Below are 21962 nucleotides of genomic sequence, written 5' to 3'. Positions count from 1 at the left end.
GTAATATATGGCTGGCACCGTTTTTATTTTCTTATACATCTTGCTACTGTCTGGGGGCAATGCTCTAGCGACTACTGAAATATAATAGCTGCTTTCTCTCTCAGTACACAATTTGACAGCATTTATTCTTTCCTTCAGTGAACATAATTACTTCACATATGGAACCTGTGATAGCCTACAGGCATCTGAGAGAAACCAGAATCATGCAATCTGTCCCCTTTGCGAGCTTAATTTACATTCACAAGTGTCATTTTATTAGGGCTGGCATCATGTAGAATAAAAATTACAGGTCAGCTATGGCATGTCACTGGGAAGTGTGCTTAAGTCAATAATGTGGTATTATTGCATTTGGGATAATTTTACAAGGGAGATCTCACAGGAGGAGTCTGACCCTTATTTCTTAGTTTTCAGTTTTACTATCAACCACAAGGTAATTCATTTAGAAATAAGTATTGTAACAAATAGTTTAGCCTGCTGCAAATGTTTGTGCTGAGTGTCATACCCTTCCATATAACTTTGTAATGACATCTTGAATCTTAATGGGCATAGAGAATTTACCTTGCTAGCTATTAAAAGTGGGCATGTTTGAATTTGTGTAATCAAAATGACATCGGTGAGAGTCTTGTGCCCTTTATTTTGGCCAAGTTGAGAGTAGAATTTGAGAAGATTGTGTTACTGACCCTTTCCATTATAATTAAAACACCATTGTTGATTTAATAGTTGTTCCCAGGGAATGGGAGGAGTGAGACAAGCTGTAGGCATTACACCTCGTGATTGTTTCTCTGTTTGAACAGTGAGATGATCTTGAAGTAGCCCTTCTATTTGGCTCCCTTCTCTGTAGATGAAGTCAGAAATTATTTTTACATGAGAAGTTAGAGACGGTCAGTAAATTCTAAACCATGATTTCTTCATGACGCCATGTTCTTTAACGAACTCTATTACCAAATAAATGCTCAAATATAATTCTCAGATGGTGATGATGATGTGCACTGTACCCATCCCTGAAAGCCATGGGCCAAGCCAAGACATGCCTTCAGCACAGTTGGTAAACACTCTCAGCTTCATCCCACTAGGGGTGGCCATAAGTATGGAGATCGTTGAATCAATGGAAAAAACCAAGCTGAGTCTAGGGAGGGGCAAAGTCAAGGACTAGGGTTCAGATGCTGAACTAAAAGCAGGATCATTGAAATCTAGGCAGGCAAGAGGGAAAAACATAGGCAGTGTCGGAATAATTTTTAGGCACAGAAAGAGAGCTGTTTGGACTAGCATAAGCATTGGGATTAGATGTTTGCCAAAGTCTTATTGTTTGTTTGTTTGTTTGTTTTGAGACAGAGTTTCGCTCTTGTTACCCAGGCTGGAGTGCAATGGCGCGATCTCGGCTCACCACAACCTCCGCCTCCTGGGTTCAGGCAATTCCCCTGCCTCAGCCTCCTGAGTAGCTGGGATTACAGGCACGCGCCACCATGACCAGCCAATGTTTTGTATTTTTAGTAGAGACGGGGTCTCACCATGTTGACCAGGACGGTCTCGATCTCTTGACCTCATGATCCACCCGCCTCGGCCTCCCAAAGTGCTGGGATTACAGGCTTGAGCCACCGCGCCCGGCCTGTTTGTTTTTAAAGACTAATTTAGGCCTTACTAAATCTTTAGAATTGCCTTAAGTTTCATTAATTTTAAGAATGCTTAATTTTATCAAATAGGTATATAAACATGGTTAGAAAATCCAGTGATTAATAGGACAGAACTTATTTTGAGAAGCCATTTTTCTATGTATGCTATGCCCACAGCCCCATACTCCAGAAGCAATTTTTTTACCCTTCCAACTTTAGGTCTAGTCTTACTCTCCATATTACTTAAATTTATGCCTATTTTGACATTTGTAATTTGTCTACTGTGGGAATTATCTATTGGTATACCACTTTGAATGAATATTGAGTTATTTATCATCTGCTGCTGAAAATAAAATACTATGAATGATCTTTATGATCATTAACATTTCTTCACCTGTCATGGTGGCTCCCAGCACCTTGGAAGACAGAGGTGGGAAGATTGCTTGAACCAGGAGTTCAAGACCAACCTGGACAACACGTAAGACCTTGTCTCTAAAAAAATTTTTTTAAATAAATAAATTTAAGAATTAAAGACATTTAAAAATTAAAAAACTCTGAATCACAAGAGAGGGGAAAAAATTATATTGTTTTATCAGATATCATCACATACTTCTCCAGGCAATAATATTTAAGACTTTGCAACCACTGTGCAATAGACTCTGGGAAAGAAAAAAGAGGTATAGGATTCTTTCCCTCATATTTTCATTCAAGACACAGACCATATATGCTAATTCTACAAGAATTCCTCTAGTTCCTAAGGAGGATACCTGATCATTTTCTTAGTATGATTTCTTCTTCACCCCGTGTAGTCGACCTCAATTACGATACTTTCCCTCTGGATTTTTTCAGTGGCATGACCCAATCAATTCTCTTGAACATTTAAGTCCATTTCATTTGAGATTTCTGTTATTTTTAACCAGAGGCATTTTAACTGATCCATTCAATTAAGAAAAACCATTACATCTACTAAGAAAAAGTCTAATTGAAAAAAAACATATATTTACCTTTCACTATGTGTGACATCTATTCTCTGGATACAGAGAAAACTAAGTTAATTCCTGCCCTCAAGGGGATCATAGTCTATTTTTTAAAATATAATATAAACAATGCAACAATGAAGAGACACTAAGTACAGAGGATGGGTAGCAACTAATTCTTCCTGAGAGATTAAAGAATGGGAAGGACTGCAAAGACTTTTTATCCCCCTCAGACTGAGTTTCGCTCTTTTCGCCCAGGCTGGAATGCAATGGTGTGATCTCAACTCACTGCAATCTCCCGCTCCTGTGTTCAAGTGATTCTCTAGCCTCAGCCTCCTGAGTAGTTGGGATTACAGGTGCCCGCCATCACACATGGCTAATTTTTGTATTTTTAGTAGAAGATGGGGTTTCACCATGTTGTCGAGTCTGGTCTGGAACTCCTGACCTCAGGTGATCCACCCACCTCGGCCTTCCAAAGTACCAGGATTACAGGCATGAGCCACTGCACCAGTCCAGGAAAGACTTTTAAGAGGAGAGAATGTTTGGACTACATTTGAAAGGAGGATTGCTTTAATAGGATCTCATTTGTCTGTAAATGATAGAAACCTAACTAAAAGTGCTTTATACTTAAAAAAAAAAAAAAAAAAAAAAAGTGCATAGTCTCAATAAACGAGAGTCACATTTGATCTAATCACTCAAGCCATGCCATGCAGAATCTGGTTACCATTCCCATGTCTGATAGTGAGATGACAGTATCACATTCAGGCTTTATCTTACTATCTTACCATCCTCAGGAAAAATAGAGGGCTTTTTTTCCCCAGTGGTTTAAGCAACTTTTCCAAATGTTCTTTCACTATCTGCTGGCCTCTATTGTTTCTGATGATTCATTCGTATCATTTCCTTCTACATGCATATTATTTTTTCTGTTTTCAATTAAAAACATTTTTTTTTTTCAGCAGTTTGACTATTAAGGGCCTGGATGAAATTTTCTTTGTATTGATTCTACCTTGTGCCCATTGAGTTTCTTGAATCTGCAAATTTATGTCATTCCCTGAATTTGGAAAATATGTAAGCCATCATTAAAAAACAAGTTTGTATAACTCATATTCTTTCTGCTCCCTTTCAGACTCCAATTATATGTATGTTAAATCTTTAAATATTTTCCCACAGCTCTCTGGAGGATGTTTGTGGGTCAAGATGGCCAAGGGGAGACCTATGTTAATTCTAGCTAAATAATTATAAGCTTGCTCGGCTCAGAGTACACTGAAGCTTTACACACTGAACTAAACTGTATTATTGGTGCAGTTAATTAGAAATCAAGTGGCAACAGGAGGCCTAAGGTTAAGACCATCTGAGAGCGCAGTGATGCTGGAGAACACCTCGGAGCGGCTGCAGAGCAGGGAATACTGCTGTGGTCCCACGAATGCTTTCTCAACATGAAGACTGCATGAGGGGCTGGTAAAGACGGCTTATGCGAAGATCTCTGAGGAGGGAGGCCACCTCTGCTTACAAGATCCAGGAGGGTCTTTGCAGACGGGAGCTGGCAAGGAGGAGAAAAGCCTTGCAGGGCAGAGATCACGGAACATCTCAGGCTCTGCCTAGGTTCTCGGAATATGGAGTGATTTTAATTGCTCTATGTCATCAATGCTCCAGAGATAAAAGCCCCTTGATGCATTGGGTGTGGTCAGACCAGGTGGCTCCTAATCTGCTACACTGCTGATGCAGCTGCACCCTGATAGCAATCGGTGATAAACTTAGAGTACTACACTGAGTTTAGCATGTCTTAGAAGGATCTCAAGTACTGTTAAATGCTCAGAGCGCTAGTTTAGCATGTCTTAGAAGGATCTCAGGGGCTCTCTACCCAGCTATCTTACCTACCCCTACACCCTCCCCTTCCATGCCCATAAGATCAATGAGATTATACACATAATAAAAGTGTCTGGAGCCCAGAGCTCTTGGCCAACACATTTTCCACGCTTGTGCTGGTCCCCTGGACTCATGCTGTAAATTCTACTCTTGCGTCTCTTATCTTTATTTCCTTTTCTCAATCCCTCATCACTGCCAGGACTAAGGGCACCCACGTACGGGGTTGGGCTGGTTCCCAACATCGTTTTAATATTTTTCAATCCATTTTTTGTTCTTCAGACTGGATAATTTCTGTTGATTTATCTTTAAGTTCACTGACTCTGTTTCCTCAGTTATCTTCATTCTGCTGTTTGTTCATTTCAGCAAATTTGTTATTTTAGATGCTATATTTTTCAGTTCTAGGATTCCCATTTTATTAGTTTTTTGTAGTTTATTTTTCCCTGAACCAGCAGTGCCACTTAGTTGCTATGAGATAGGCAAGTCTTTTAACTTTTCTGGGCCTCCCTTCCCTCATAAAGGAAATGCAATTATTCCTATTAAGCAAGCTAATTGTTAAGACTAATTGCATGCAATGTTCTACAATGTTTTAAAACATTAGTACGTATTATTATGGTGGATTATTATTTTTCATTTTTTGCTTTTTAGAGACAGGGTCTTGCTCTGTTACCCAGGCTGGAGTGCAGTGACCTGATTTTGTAACCAGGTCTCAGGATGGGACGGGGCTCAGCTCCCTCCTCTATTTGATGTGACTGATGTTCTTGGCCTTTCTTTGCCCCAAGAATGGAAGTAAGGGCCCTGGCAGCACAGTGAGCTTACAGTTCAAGTAAATATAGGACCCAAATTGTTTAGCAAAAAGTGATTTATTAGGCACAGAGAGAGAGGGAGAAAGAGAGAAAGCACCCATGCTGCCCTGAGAGGGGAATCCAAAGGGGATATCACACAAGCAGAGGCAAAGACAACTCGCACGTTGTTGTGTGAGGAGATCAGGGAGGGAAATCTGCACAGGTAAGGGGTAGTGGGGTTTTTACTTTGAAGTTATTCCCGCCCCATTCATGTTCTTGTGCAATGAGAGGAGTTCTTTCAAACTTCCACTAGTGTGATTGATCTTTGACTTTGATATTGGATTGGCTACCCAGCCCACAACTTTTGCTGCTTTTTAAACAAAGGAGCACACCTGGAATTTTACCTATCCCACGTGCGAGAAAGTCAAAGAACTCTAGGTTCCCGGATGTGGATGTGGATGGAGGCATGGCGCTGGGAAGCTGTTGCCTTTGAAACCACATCCCTTGTGGACTGAGTTTTCCTTAACACAGTCCCTCAGTCTCCCCTCTGAACAGGAAAGTCCAACTGCTGTTGGGACATGGGCATCGATCACTCTCCAACTACTTCCTGCTGAATTGGGGTGTAGAAGGGGCCCTGCAGTCGAGGTTTCTCCAGAGGGGAGTCTTCCAGGGGTGCAGGTTGATCCTGCGGTCCACAATAGAGCTCATGAGCCAAGGACATCTGGGGTTCCATTTGCAAGAATATTTGCGGCCTTATGGCTTTAGTTCTAGAAGAAACGAACTTGACAAGAAGGTTAAAGATGAGAGGCCCGAAGGCCAGCAATGATAGAATGGTTATAAATGGCCTAGGAGAGGGTAGAGCCAGGTCAGCCGGTTGTTAAACAAGCTCCAGGATCCTGTTTCTTGAAGGTCCTTAGCCCTGAGTTTGATTCGGTCCCCGAGCTTTTAAGTTTGTTTAAGATAATACCTGATTAGTTTATAAAGTAGCAGCACTTTTCTAGAAAAAGGCAGGTTTCTTTTTTCTCTACTGTTAACAGATTCAGATCCTCTAAAGGCTTGCAGGTGTACCAAGGGTCGTCTCCTGGAACTTCAGGCTGCGGAGTGGAGGCCTATGATTTCCTTCAGGAGGGGTCCAAGGCTTCAGCCGAGTGTGATGAATCCATGAGTCAATTCCCACCACCTTAACTGCCATTGGGGTAGACAGAATAACTGAAAATGGTCCTTCCTAAGATGGGCCTAGAGAGGGAGAGTCTGAGCGGAGAGACTTAACAAGCACCAAGTCTCCAGGGCAGAACAGCTCTTTCCCTTTTTCCCCAGGGTGTCCTTCAGGTAAGGGCCTAACAGCCGGTTGCTACTTAGCCAAGGAGGTTATATCTTTTATTAGATCTGCTGTTTCCTGGTCTAATACAAGATCATTAGTAAGAAAGAGCCGTCCATAAAGCATCTCATAGGGGCTGAGTCCTATTTTCCGAGGAGAGTTTCAAGCCTGTAAGAGCGCTATTGGTCATAGAGAAGGCCATGGGAGGTGGGTTTCCTGTGCCAGTTTCTTTAGGTGTCTCTTAAGAATTTCGTTCATCTTTTCCATTTTCCCTGAGGACTGAGGCCTCCAAGCACAGTGGAGATGATACCGTATTCCTAATGCCCTGGAAATTCCTTGGGTCACTGCAGCTTTGAAGGCAGGGCTGTTATCACTTTGAAGACAGTGAGGGAGTCCAAATCTAGGGATTATTTCATTAATCAGGACTTTTATTACCTCTTGGGCTTTTTCTGTTCTACAGGGGAAAGCCTCCACCCAGTTTGTGTAGGTGTCTACACATACTGACAGATATTGATATCCCGGAGACTTAGGCATATGGGTAAAGTCCATTAGCCAGTCCTCAGCTGGGTAGTGACCGGTTCTCTGCTCCCCAGGAGGAGCTTTTCGACGTGCTGAAGCATTGTTTTTCTGGCATATTTCACATCCTTTGACTATTGTGGGACAGCCTTGAAGAGACGTTTTTCTGTAAATATAGAATTGGCCATTTGATGTGTATTCTCTATACCCATATGGAAGGTTCGATGCAGGGTTTTAAGTACTTTCCACCGGCTGGCAGCAGGTAGAAGGACTTTTCCCTCCTCCGTAGCTAGCCACCCTGAAGGAAGAAGATTATGTCCCTGGGAGATTGCCCACTCTACCTCTTCTGATGGGTATTGAGGTCTAGATCCCTAGAGAGGGTTTTCCCATGTTAAAAGTCCTTCTATACATTCTTGTCTAGCTGCCCTTTTTGCCTCTAGGTCAGCTTGATGATCGCCCTCCACTTCCCTTCTCGTATCCTTTCCGGTGACCCTGGCAGTGTAAGACTGCCTCTTTGGACGGCTTGTAATAAATCTAACATTTCCTTATGATATTTAATGGGCACTCCTGCCGAGGTTAGGAACTCTCTTTCCTTCCATATGGCAGCACGGGTACGCAGAACCAGGTAAGCGTATTTGCAATCTGTGTATATGTTTATTCTCTTTCCTTTTCCTAGTTTTAGAGCTCGAGTGAGGGCTACTAGTTCTGCCAGCTGGGCATTCGTTCCAGGAGGAAGGGAATTACTTTCAAGCACTGTTTGATCACTGACTACTGCATATCCTGCCTTTCAAACTGCATTTTCCATAAATGAACTTCTGTTGGTGTATAGGTTAAGGTCAGGATTGGCTGGAGGATTTTCTAAGAGATCCTCTTTAGCCACACAGTTCTGAGCTATAACCTGCTGACAGTCATGTTCTGTGTCTGCTCCTTTTCAGGAAGAAAAGTGGCTGGGTTGAGGGCTGCACATGTGCGCAGCTGAAGTACAGGCCCTTCGAGCACTAAGGCCTGATATTTAAGTAGGTGGTTGTCAGACAGCCATAAGCCTCCTTTAGAGGCCAGAATTCCAGCTACATCACGTGAAGTCCATACAGTTAGATCTTTCCCTTGCACTATTTTAACAGCTTCTGAGACCAGTATAGCCACCACGGCTATGACTAGCAAGCAGTGTAGGCAGCCTTTTGTTATTGCATTCATTTCCTTACTTAGGTATGCCACTGGTTGTGGCATGGCCCCTGAGTCCGGGTGAGAACCCCCAGTGCCACTCCTGACTTCTCCATGACATATAGGGAGAAGTCGTTCCCTGTAGGAAGTCTTAAAGCTGTGGGCTGCAGTAGTGCCTGCTTTAGGGTCTGAAAGTCTGCCTCGGTTATAGATGGGTATATTAGATGGGTATTAGCCTTTGGGTTTCGTTAATCAGAATGTATAGAGGTTTGGCTATTTCACCATATCTGGGAATTCACGGTTGGCAGAAACCAGTTATTCCTAAGAATCCCTGCAACTGTTTTAAGGTTTGGATGAGGGAAGCTCAGTACGGGTTGGAAACATTCTCCATCAAGGGTTCGAGTGTCCTTAGACAAGTCCTAGGTATTTTACCTCTTGCCTACAAAGTTGGGCTTTTGGTTTGGAAACCTTAAATCCACAGGTGGCTAGAAAGTTTTGGAGATCCTGTGTGGCCTGCTGATGCTGGGTTTCTAAGTTTGCAGTTAAAAGTAAGTCATCCATATACTGAAGAACCAGGGTACCTGCATGTGAAAAATGACCAAGGTCCTGAGCCGGAGCCTGGCTGAACAGGTGGGGGCTATCTCAAAAGCCCTGGGGTAAAGTACCAGGTGTCCCCAAACTCTTGGGCCGCTGCTAGAGCAGCCTCTCTCTCATTGCTGGTTAGGGTTAGACTAAGAAATAACATGATATCTTTCCAATCTAATTCAAAGAACTGACCCAGGCCCTGCAGAACATCTATGTACTTGTTCAGGGCATCTGAAAATTTTCCTAAGTCTGCCTTGATTTTGCTGTAAGTCAGAAAGTGAAAAGGGAGTATGTACCTTGGTTGGACCAAATAATCCTCCAACTGCCTGTAGGGAGCAGAGTTGGGGCATCCTAGTAGCCTTGGCTCCTTTGGCCTTCCCTGATTCCTCTTGTGTGGCAGGGGCTGAGGAGACCTGGTCAGCGTCGGTGGAGGGAGGAGTCACAGGGAGTCCTAAATGTGGGGGTAGTCCTGACGAGGGGCCAGTAGGGTCTGGGGTACAGGGTTAACATGGCTGAGGATTATTTCTTAGAGAAAAGAAAACTTTCACATAGAGGACCCAAGTCCATTTACCTTCGCTTTTACAGAACAGGTCGAATTGTAGAATGGTGTTGTAATTTGTACTCCCCTTAGGAGGCCAGGTATCTCCACTCTGCAGAGGGTGTCACGGCCACGCTGTTTGGCAGAGAAACACGAGCCACTTCTTCAAAGATTGTGTGTCGAATTTGCCCCAGTTATCCAGGATACACCTTAAGGGTGATCTTGCCTTGGGAAGAGTAGCACCCATCTGAAATTGAACACAGGAATGCCGGCATCCCTGGTTATTCCTTGCAACTGCTATCCCTGGGGCATCCCCCAGTTACAGCACCTTGTAATTTCCTTGCACCCTAGATGTGTGATCATCTTCAGGGCCCCACATATGCCGGGTTTAATCATGCTTATCAGTGTTATGGGCATACACTCACTGTCTAAATGTCCTTATTAACCACCATGAGGACATGGGAACTGCCAGGATTAGTGGTCCTGTAGCAGCGCATCCTTGAAAAACTAGGCCAGGGAGGCTTGGACGATGGGTGCCAATATCCCCTAGAAAGAGTTCAATTAACGTAGCCCTGACGGTAACACTGCCCTAGGAGGATAAATTACTTGGAAGGGAACTCTGAGCACAACAATCTTAAAGAAGGCTGAATGGCCACAGGGCTGAGGCCAGAACAATGCCTCCTCCTGCTCCCTACCTTCTATTTTAGGAATATGCCCTAGGGTTGTGGGGCCTGTAATTAACTACTTGAGCCTTGGACCAGGTTTGACTATGGTATTCTAGATGGAAAAGTTCCACCTTACCGAGAGCCAATCCTAGGCAAGACAAATCGTACATCATTAGATTCCGGCACCATTCAGTTGGATTGGGAAATTTGCAAGTGACAAAAGAAAAAACATCCCACAATGTTCTATAGCTCCCAGTACCCACTGATTGACTCTGCCTCCATGAAGGTGTAACCTAGCACTGCGGACTAAGGGAACTGGCTCTGTGCAGCTATGCGACAGGAGGTCCTATAGGCATAAGCCTGAGGACACCGCAGGTATGGGTCCCTGGGCTGCCACTGGCTGGCCAGGGGCCAGGGTCACCAATGCTGCATCCCCCGTGGTGCTGCTGTCCCTCATGGCGACCACCGACCCCCGGGGCCACATAGGCATGTCAGGCCCCTCCCTGCGGGCGGTCTCTGGATAGCTCACCGGCTCTGCTCCTCAGGGGTGGCTGGGGCTCCTGTCCCTTTCAATCGGGGCTTCACCGTGCCCGGGACGCTCTGCCCCTCGGGCTCAGGCCGCGGCGGGACTCGCAGCCTGTGAGCGGGCGGCCCTGCGCTCCCGGGGTAGTGGGTCACCTGGCGGGGAGCGCTCTCCCTCACCAGGCTGGCGCAGCCGCCCGGAGGAGGCTCGCTCAGGTGCCTTCCAGCCCTGGGTGCTGCTGCTCCGCTGAGCAGCCCTTGAAACCCAGGCAGCCCGCCGCCAGCCTCGTGCTGGCCAGGCCACAGCGCCAGCGACTGCAGCTTTGACAGCCCGGCCCAGCTGCCAGCCGCGTGCGGCGTCAGCGCTGCCTGGCCACCCTAGTTCTGCCTCTGCCCGGTGTTTCTCCTTAATAGATTTTAAGAGAAGCGAATGGGACAGATTTTAGCATTTGAGAGGAGGCTGATACACTCCCACTCCAACGTCTTCTCCTGGCAGGCTCTCCAAAGATGTCACTGGGTCGCGGGACAGGACGGGGCTCAGCTCCCTCCTCTATTTGATGTGCCAGAGGTTCTTGGCTCCTCTTTGCCCCAAGAATGGGGGAAGGGGTCCTGGCAGCACAGTGAGCTGACAGTTCAAGTAAATATAGTACCCAAAGAGTTTAGCAAAAAGCAATTTATTAGGCAGAGAGAGAGAGAGAGAGAGAGAGAGAGAGAGAGAGAGAGAGAGAGAGAGAAAGCACCCATGTTGCCATGGGAGGGTAATCCAAAGCGGATATCTGCACAAGTAGAGAGGGAAAGACAACTCCTACTGTTGTGTGAGGGGATCCCAGAGAGGGAAATCCACACAGGTAAGGGGCAGTGGGGTTTTGACTTTGAAGTTATTCCTGCCGCATTCATGTTCTTGTCCAGTGAGAGTTCTTTCAAACTTCTGCTGGAGTGATTTTTCTTTGACTTTGATATCACCTGCTCTTTCCCATCATGGCTATTACAGTAACGATTCCACATTTGTACATGGTATTACCTGAGTTTAGCATTTCTCTACAACCCATCCAGTAACTTTCATGTACTTATCATCCTGTACAATTCGACTTAGGTGTATCATTCTTTGTGGATTTTTTTTTCTCGTTTATTTTGGGAAAGATAGTCTCTCCTTCTATTGTGCTCCCATGGCACTATGCTTATGTCTTTATTATTGTACTTCAATTTTATTGAAATTATTATCTACTTATGTATCTCTATCCTTCCCAACCCCTTTCTCCCCTGACCAGACCTGACTACAAGATCCTTGATAGCATTAATTTGTCTTGTTCACTTTTGGCTCTTCAGTGTGAGTGGACAAGAAAGCAGAAACAGGGGACTCTAGATGAAAGACACTGTTTTTTGTGATCTAATCATGGGATAACATTCCATCATTTTTGTCATACTCTATTCATTATGTGCAAGTCACTAGATCCAGCCTACACTCAGGGAGGCATTGCACAAGGGTGTATGTATCAAAAGGTAAGGATTCACTGGATGCCACCCTAGAGGCTGGCTACCACAGCAACGATTAACTGTTTCAAACAAGTTTTTTTTTCTAATAATAAAAGTAAGAAATCTCATTACTGAAAATTTGGAAACTGGTTTGTAAAAAAGAAGAAAAAGCCATCTGTATTTCCACTATCTAGGAAACCTAATTAATATTCTGAAGTATCACACTAATTTTTAAACCAAATTTTTATATAGTTGAAATAATAGCATATGTATCTTGTTTTCAATTATTATTATATCTCCGCAAATGCTACATTTTTGTAGTAGATATATCATTGTTTACCCATTCTCTAGTTGTTGAATATTTAGAATGTTTACTTTTTAGAAGCATTACCACCATTATTTTCTAAGACTAGATTCAGTTTTCTTCCTTTTGAGACAGAATTTCACTCTGTTACCCAGGCTGGAGTGCAGTGGCATGATGACAGCTCACTGTAGCCTCTGCCTCCTGGACCCAAGCAATCTTCCCACCTCAGCTTTCTGAGTAGCTGGTACCACAGGTGCATGCCACCACACCGGGTATTTTTTTTTTTTTTTAACTTTTTGTAGCATCATGTCTCCCTGTGTTGCCCAGGATGGTTTTGAACTCCTGAGCTCAAGTGATCTTCCTGCCTTGGCCTCTGAAAGTGCTAGGATTATAGGCATGAGTCATCACAGCAGGTCAATAAGCAGTTTTCAAATGAACAAGCATAACTTGAAATTTTTTGATGTTAAAAAGAAGAAAATTATTTTTTAAATGGGGGCAGGTTGCAGTTACCATAACAGAAGGAACACACCTGCCCTGTGCCATTGTCAGACGGTGGTATTTTTTATTTTTACACTATCTATGTGTTTGTTTAGGGGTTTCATTTGATGGTATTTACTTGAATCTAATCAGAAAACTCTTTCGTGTGTGTTTCATTTGAATTTGTCTTCAGAGGTGGAAAAGACAGGCTTTATTAATAGATCATACTCCACACATTGCCAAAACAGCCCTGTTGCAATTATTTTTATTAGTAACAATAACCTTTGTTTAGTGTTTTACCTTGTGAAGAAGGTAAAACAGGTATTATTGTCATCTACATATTTCAGAAATGTAGAGAACTTACAGTCATTTGCCCCACGTCATCCAACTATTGTGATGAAATATGCAAATTATATAATTGCCTACATTATGCAAATTAAACACAAATACACACACACAAGCCAACTGACATACTTAACTATATTTCTAAATCAAGACTTCAAGTTTAAGTAAATTCAGTTTATGAAAAAGCCAACTGACATCCTATTCTGTATCTTCAAAAAAGGATTTCAAATGTATTTAAATTCCGTTTACGCAAAAGTGAATTAACATGCTGAACTACATCTTTGAATCAAAATTTCAGGTTTATATAATTTCATGGTACTTGATTCGACTCAGATCTGCAGATAGCACCTTTTGAAATTTTGACAGACTTCCATGGTTACCATGATAACTTTTCTTAAAGTTAGAAAGATAAATTTCCTAAAGAAAACTATTTTATAAAGTAAAAGTACATATATTTGCTAAGGAAGTCTATGATATGTAAGAAGAAGAAATCCATAATAAACTAAAAAGCATACATTATAAAATTGTTCTAATATTATGTTAAAAACCTAGGCAAGGTGCTACATACCTGTGGTCCCAGCTATTCTTCAAGCTAAAGCAGGAGAATTGCTTGAACTTAGGAGTTATAGGCCAGTCTGGGGAACATAGTCAGATTCCATCTCTTTAAAAAAATTTTATTAAAAACATGCCTTATAAAATTGCTAGGGAAACTAAATATACATTTTTTCCCCTAAACCTCAAAAATGAGGATTATGAACATATACTTTTAAAGGAATGGTAAACTGGGCGCAGTGGCTCAAGCCTGTAATCCCAGCACTTTGGGAGGCCAAGGCGGGTGGATCACGAGGTCAAGAAATCGAGACCATCCTGGTCAACATGGTGAAACCCCGTCTCTACTAAAAATTCAAAAAAAAAATAGCTAGGCATGGTGGCGCGTGCCTGTAATCCCAGCTACTCAGGAGGCTGAGGCAGGAGAATTGCCTGAACCCAGGAGGCGGAGGTTGCGGTGAGCTGAGATCGCGCCATTGCACTCCAGCCTGGGTAACGAGCGAAACCCCCTCTCAAAAAAAAAAAAATAATAATAATAAAATAAAAATAAAAAGGAATGGTAAATGCTTTCTGCATGTATTTTTTTTTTAATGCAATTAGCTAAAGACGGGTAAAAGTTTGCTCATTTCTGACCCTCCAGAAAGGCTCTCTCCTACCCACTTCTCCATTTGAGTAGATTTTTTAAAAACAATTTATTTTGAAATAATTATAGATTCCCCAAAAATTGTAAATATAGTACTACAGAGAGATCTTGTATACCTAACTTTTCCTAATCGTTACATTTTATATTGCTATGATACAATATCAAACATTGATGCTCTTTGATATTGTATTGATACTGTAACATTGACACATTGTGTGTAAATAGTTTGATGCCATTTCTCACATATGTAGACTCATGTAACCACCACTGCAATAAACGTGTAGAATGATCCCATCACTACGACAATGTGGCTCATGCTGCCCTTTGTAATCAGATCCACTTCCTTCACCGCCACCATTCTTAACCCTTAGCTAATTTGTTCTCCATCTCTACAATGTTTTCATTTCAAACACAATATGTCAATGGAATCATATAGTTTGTGATTTTTACATTGCTTTCCCCTCACTCAGCATAATGCCCTTGAGATCCGTTCAAGTTGTATGTATCAATAGGATATTTTTATTGTTGAGTAGTACTGCATGGCATAAAAGTACCACAGTTTTAAAAAATCATTTGGGGCAGATATTTTTTACTAAGAATCTTAACTAGGCTCAGAAGTGATTATGGAGAAGAATCTTGTTTATCTATAAGGCACTCTTTTGGTACATAAGAGTTTTTTCTTATCAAGCAAGTAATTGAAGAAGGGAAAAGAAAAAAAAAAAACAAGCATGATTAATGCAATTTTCAGGCTGAATAAAATAAATGCTGTAGAATAGGGATTTTTGGAAGATGGCTTAGGTCTTGACTTTCTGTTTAAACATCTTGTTTCTAGAAATAAAACTTTACAACAGTACCAGTATCTATAGAGCCATTTAAGTAAACCACACAAGCAGAAATATAAAGCAAGAACTAATTTAAGGATCTAAAGCCAAATCTAGTTTAAAAATCTTGGTAGCTTATCACCAGATATTATGTTCTAATAACGCTATCAATAATTTGTTTTTAATCTATAATTTCTTCCTACACCAGTATAGTCTTGATCAGAAGTTTGAAAGAAAAATAAAATAAATTCCATCTACATGAATTTCTGGTTTTCACCGTTGTATATATCTTCAATGCACTGTCAGTCATATTTCCCCAGTTTGGGATGAAATTTGGTGTGACAATTAAAAATGTAGTCATTGCTTTCCTGATGAAGCAATAGCTCATCCTCTGATTTGCATTCTGATTGCTAGCCAGTTTATGGAGTGAATTATCATTTTTATTGCTATTTGTAACTTAAAAGACTGGTATTAAAATCTCTAGTGGAGCAATTAAGATCTGTTTGTTCATAAAAATCGTGAAATATATTTTGTTTTCACGTTTAATTTTTTCTCTTCCTATAAATTATTTGTAAAATAATTTACTTGATGCAAATATCAAAATATATCCAGGTTATACTATATCCATGGTGGGTAGAACTGCATTTTTGTGATTCTTAGTAAGAATAAATTCACATATAACAAATAAAGGCTTACTCTTCCTAACATTTAAAGAGCTTTCAGAAATCAATAAAATACAAGTTTCCAAATAGGCACCTGCTATACAAATTAAGAAATACAAATAGCTAATAAGCATATGAAAAATGCTCAATCTCAGTGGTAATAAAGATACTAGTCAAGATAACATTAAGATAATATATCACATTTTTTTTTTCTTCTTTGGTTACTATATCCAGTGTTGGATAGGATTTAGGGAAATAGTCATTCATGCTCAGCTACAAGGTGATTTAGCCATGTATGGCAAAATGCTGAACATTTTGCAAACCCTTTACCCTACAATTCTATCATAAGGAAATGATAATGGTTATGCTAAATGTTTGTGTACAACATATCACTATATATATATATATATATATATATATATATATATATATATTTTTTTTTTTTTTTTTTTTTTTTTTTTTGAGACGGAGTTTCGCTCTTGTTACCCAGGCTGGAGTGCAATGGCACGATCTCGGCTCACCGCAACCTCCGCCTCCTGGGTTCAGGCAATTCTCCTGCCTCAGCCTCCTGAGTAGCTGGGATTACAGGCACACGCCACCATGCCCAGCTAATTTTTTGTATTTTTACTAGAGACGGGGTTTCACCATGTTGACCAGGTTGGTCTCGATCTCTCGACCTTGTGATCCACCCGCCTCGGCCTCCCAAAGTGCTGGGATTACAGGCTTGAGCCACCGCGCCCGGCCATATCACTATATTTTTAAGATCAAAAGGAAAAAAATGTAAATGACCAAAGACTAGAGGTTGGTTATATAAATGACGGTATATTTATATATTAAACTTCTATCCATTAATTAGCCACTCTGTTTTGAAGGAAACACAATAGATGTGAAAATATTTATCATGTATTTTAAGTAAAAATAATTTTTGCAGGTGTTCAGTTTGGGGTGGCTCTATGTATGTGTGTTTGTTCATGCTGTGATTTCATGCTGACCATTCATCATTAGCTGAAAAAAAAGAGTGAGAAAATGACACAGAAAATAATAGCAGCCATGGTATTTTAGGTATTTTATTGTACTTATTGGTATTTTTCAAATTAATATAGTTATTATGTATTGCTATCATAATCAGTATTGAAAAAGAGACAAAATAATAAGAGATATTTTAAGAAAAAGCCAGAGAAAGGTATACCATTTCTTTAGGTAAATTTGGAAAGAATGATAGCTCTAAAATGAGAATTCAGAGATTCGTACTGCATATTATCATTTCTTAGAGCAACTTAATTTTGCAAAAGAAAAATAACACTGTTGATTCTGGAGTGGTGACTAGAAACATAATGACTCATCTTTATTATGCATTCACTACGCCAAGCTCAAATTCGAAGACTTGGAGAATAACAAAGCTCTGTGGTTCTCAGACTTCTCAGTTCCATTTGGGATGAACATCACTCTCCTCTTTGTGCTTCCTGTTCTACCCTGTGGTTCATTTCATCTGTCCGAGAATGTTCTCTGACTTCTTAATTCCTTTTGGGATGAACATCACTTTCTTCTTTGTGTTTCATGTTCTGCCTTGTGGTTCATTTCATCTGGCAGAGCCCTTTTATAACCAGTCAGGTCTTTCACTTAATAATTGATAAGCTGACCAATTGTACAGTGCCTTAGCAAATCTGTATCTATGACTTTTGTTTATAAGAATTCCCAATTTCTCATCCTGTATTCTCTGGTGCTTCCAGAATGCATTTGTTCTTGGTAAGCATTTGCCAAAGGACCTTAGAAAATCTCGGAGTAAGAAGGCAACACAGAGGGAACCTTTCCTAGATAGCATCTCTGAGGCAGATTACTACATAATTTCTCCTCCAATACCCTACACATTTATGAAAAAGATTCCATTTTTTTTTTTTTTTTTCGCTCTTGTTACCCAGGCTGGAGTGCAATGGCGCGATCTCGGCTCACCGCCACCTCCGCCTCCTGGGTTCAGGCAATTCTCCTGCCTCAGCCTCCTGAGCAGCTGGGATTACAGGCACGTGCCACCATGCCCAGCTAATTTTTTGTATTTTTAGTAGAGACGGGGTTTCACCATGTTGACCAGGATGGTCTCGATTTCTTGACCTCGTGATCTGCCCGCCTCGGCCTCCCTAAGGGCTGGGATTACAGGCTTGAGCCACCCCGAAAAGATTCCTTTTTTTTTTTTTTTTTTTTTTTTTTTTTGAGACGGAGTTTCGCTCTTGTTACCCAGGCTGGAGTGCAATGGCGTGATCTCGACTCACCGCAACCTCCGCCTCCTGGGTTCAGGCAATTCTCCTGCCTCAGCCTCCTGAGTAGCTGGGATTACAGGCACGCACCACCATGCCCAGCTATTTTTTTTGTATTTTTAGTAGAGACGGGGTTTCACCATGTTGACCAGGATGGTCTCGATCTCTTGACCTTGTGATCCACCCGCCTCGGCCTCCCAAAGTGCTGGAATTACAGGCTTGAGCCACCGCGCCCGGCCAAGATTCCATTTTTAATAAACCTGCATGCCTTCATGCAAGCTGATCTTGGTTCTTAAGCAAATCCGTGCGCTTTACCCCATCCATATCTTTGTCCATGCTGGTTCTTCAGTCCACTGCATCCTTGCCTTTCACATCCTTCTGTTAAAATCCACCTCATCCCAAGTGCTTAAGGAACAGTTCCATTATTTTATTATTGCCTTCTCCATTTTTAATATTACTCTTTCAGGGTAAATTCATTGCTCCTTTAGTCTCCATGAGGAATATGTCTTTTTCATTTTTTTATTCCCTACAGCATGTAATGGAGGGCCTCTCACTCGGTAAACAGAAAATGTTTAGTGAACTAATACTGCCCAGCAGACTGACCCTACAGATGATGTGCACTTTAATAGCTCTCTCAAATCTGGAAAAGTTAGTCTGGATTGCTGAGAGATGTCTGAATTCTGAAACACTTTAAAGAAAAGTCCTGTAATGCCATGGTTGCTACATTATCATTGAGTGTTTGTTACACACATAGGGTTTGTTTGGTAACACTGCATAATAATGTATTGAATGACTTCTAGGTAACTTTTCCCCACACACGATTATTCCTGAAATGTTTGAAAGAAATTTTTGCTGCTATTGATAAATGACCTTCTTTTAGTCTTAATTATATTAATCATCTGCTCAGCAAATGTTTTTTGTTTTTTGTTTTTTCCTTTTAAAAGCAAATGTTTTTAATACAGCACAATAATAAGAAATTCCCCAAAGTGAAATCAACTCATTGAACATATTTTTCCTGATCCTCCGCTATGTGTGGGAATCAGACATTAAGAAAAATAAGTGAAATAGACAGAATGTTAGAAAGTGGCAAATAACATGAAGAAAAATAAAACAACGAAGGGATATCAGAGTTAGGGGGCAAAATAAATCCAAATAAATTAAAATTTATCGTACCTCTCATTTTACAATTCTTTATGTACTTTGGTTCCTGTTTCTTGACTCATACTAGAATCTCTTCATTTATTAAACTGTAAGAAAAAGCCTAATGGAATTAATTTAACTGAAAACACAGGAATATATGTTTTATTGCTACAATATGGCCAAGACTATTGGAAGTGCTTGAAAAAAAATAATGAGAAATGAAGCACATACGTGTAAAGAAGTAAATTCACATAGTTCACCAAAGTCAATACAGTAAAAGTCAGATAGCAATTATTTTTATCTGTTTTCTTTTTGACAGGCCAACATTAAACATTTTAGGAATAGATATTTGAATCCAGTTCCAAACACCTCTATTACAGTATCTTTGGGATTAAATATTCATGAAATGCATTAGTTTCATAGGGACAATTTTTTCTACCATGGCAATCCAGGGTTGCTTCTTTCCCTTTAAACCCTCATCTATCCTGTTATTAGCGGATACTGTGTACTAGTTATATAGAGGCATTCTGAACTTCGGAGTGAAACTGCCACTTAAAGGGTTAGGGGACATTGTAGATTCCTAAGAAATGTGACCCAGGCTTTTAGTTAGGCATTTCTGAGGAATGGAAGCGAGGGAGGAAGAAAAAAAAAGAAAGAACAGAGGGAGGGAGGGAAAGAGGGAGGGAGGGAGGGGGAGGCGAAGGAGGAAGGAAGGAATGAAGGAACGAAGGAAGGGGAGAAGGAAGGGAGAGAGGGAGGACAGGGAAAAAGGAGTGGAGAGAAAGAGAGGACAAGAGGAAGGAGAAAAAAGAGGGACAAAGAAGGAGTAAGGAAATAAATAGGAAGTAAAAAGAGAAACAATGACAATAAAAGTATGGAAAAATGTAAAACAATAACGTATCTAGATATAATATTATCAAGTGCTATGTAAGTAACTGGATTTTCTGGGTTTTTGTTCCAAGAAAATTCATATTTTCTTAGTTACAGAGTTTCTGGTCACTGAAAATGACCTGGATTTGAGTCTCCAGTTAATCTCTATAAGCCATCTGCCTCTTTGGCAATAGCTATTATTTAAATGTTATCTAGATATTTATTTGTCTTCATACTATTTTCTGTAATATACCCTAGCCTCTATAGTCTACTATTGTTTTTAGTTATCTGGCTTTTATACTTTCTTTATAATAAATACATATGTGGCATCCACTGAAAATTTTTAGTTCTAAAGGTCTTGAGATTTTACTAGTTTCCACAGCTCTCTACTGAATATTTCAAAAACATTTACACAATAGTTTCTCCAACAGAGCCATAATATTCACATTTTATTTATTTAGCAACTGATTATATGTGTGGTGAAACCTTTCTCAGTCAGTTTTGAGATCCATTGATGGCCGACTGATAATAAATGGGTTATTTTAACATTAGTAACTCTTATTTAACTTGTTTGCTGTGGTTTATACCTGCTATTACCCTCAAGCATCATCAACATTTTCCCCACCACTGAAGACTTTCTGGAATTCCCCCAGGGGTACCTCACACGTACTCAGATAGGAGATCCATCAAGTATGAGTCCCCTTGCATGGATGCTATTGCACCCACTATTCAGATCTTTCCAGCGTGGCTGCCTATGCCAGGCTTTCCTGCCTTGTCCTCTGGTATCATGCCTACTTCTTTTGCTGGGGTTGCTCATGCACTGAGTGTTCATGGAGCTGAAACTCCAATGTATTCTGTGGCAAAATAAAGGATGCTTCTCTCTGTGTCACATAATACCTTGCTGAAACAGGCTTTTGGCCAGGTGTGGTAGCTCACTCCTGTAATTGCAGCACCTTGGGAGGCCGAGGCATGCAAATTATGAGTTCAGGTGTTTGAGACCAACCTGGCCAACATGTTGAAACCCTGTCTCTACTAAACATATAAAAAATTAGCTGGGTGTAGTGGCGAACACCTGTAATCCCAGCTACTTGGGAGGCTGAGGCAGGAGAATCGCTTAAACCTGGGAGGCGGAGGTTGCAGTGAGCCGAGATCACGTCACTGTACTCCAGCCCGGGCAACAGAGTGACAGTCCATCTCAAAAAAAAAAAAAAAAAGGGAAACAGTCGTCTAAGCTGTGCTGCTTACCTTAATGTATGAGTTTCTAACGAACTACATTTTTTAGTTTTTATTTACAACCCTTCTTTCCCTGGGCCTTAGATATACAATTAAATGAATCACAGATACCATGCTATAGGTAGAATCCCTCTGGCAACTGATAACAGTTGTAACTGGGTAACATCTAGACTGCTTCTCTTCTCTAAGGAGATGTTGATTCCTGACAGTCTCCACAGCCCCTTAAATGGTTAGAACCCTGGTACACCTAACCCCAACAGGTCAGGAGACATACTCATCAAGGCCTTGCTGCCAGTACTAGGCACCGTTTAGGCATGAATGAGGAAAGCCATTCCACAAGATCAGCCACGTTATTGTCTTCCCACTTTCTGTCTTTTGACTACTTCACTATTTTAGATTCTAAGCACTTTATTAGTTTAGATGATATGCTTTTTGTGAATCATATGGAAGATAATTCTTCAATGAAGTAACTTCACCATTTATTCAATTCCAAGAAAGATTTTGTTGAGTGAAGGAAAAAGATTATTTGAGGAATATTGATTAATATCAATAACCCATGCTGCTTATTTCTTCCATTTCAAAGTTAACTGATGATGGATTCATTTGTCAATTAAATATGATTTATACTGCTTGTTTACTATTTAACAATACCTTGT

This window comes from Saimiri boliviensis, chromosome 11 (genome assembly GCF_048565385.1).
Source record: "Saimiri boliviensis isolate mSaiBol1 chromosome 11, mSaiBol1.pri, whole genome shotgun sequence".
NCBI lineage: Eukaryota > Metazoa > Chordata > Mammalia > Primates > Cebidae > Saimiri > Saimiri boliviensis.
Note: the sequence above shows the minus strand (reverse complement) of the source record.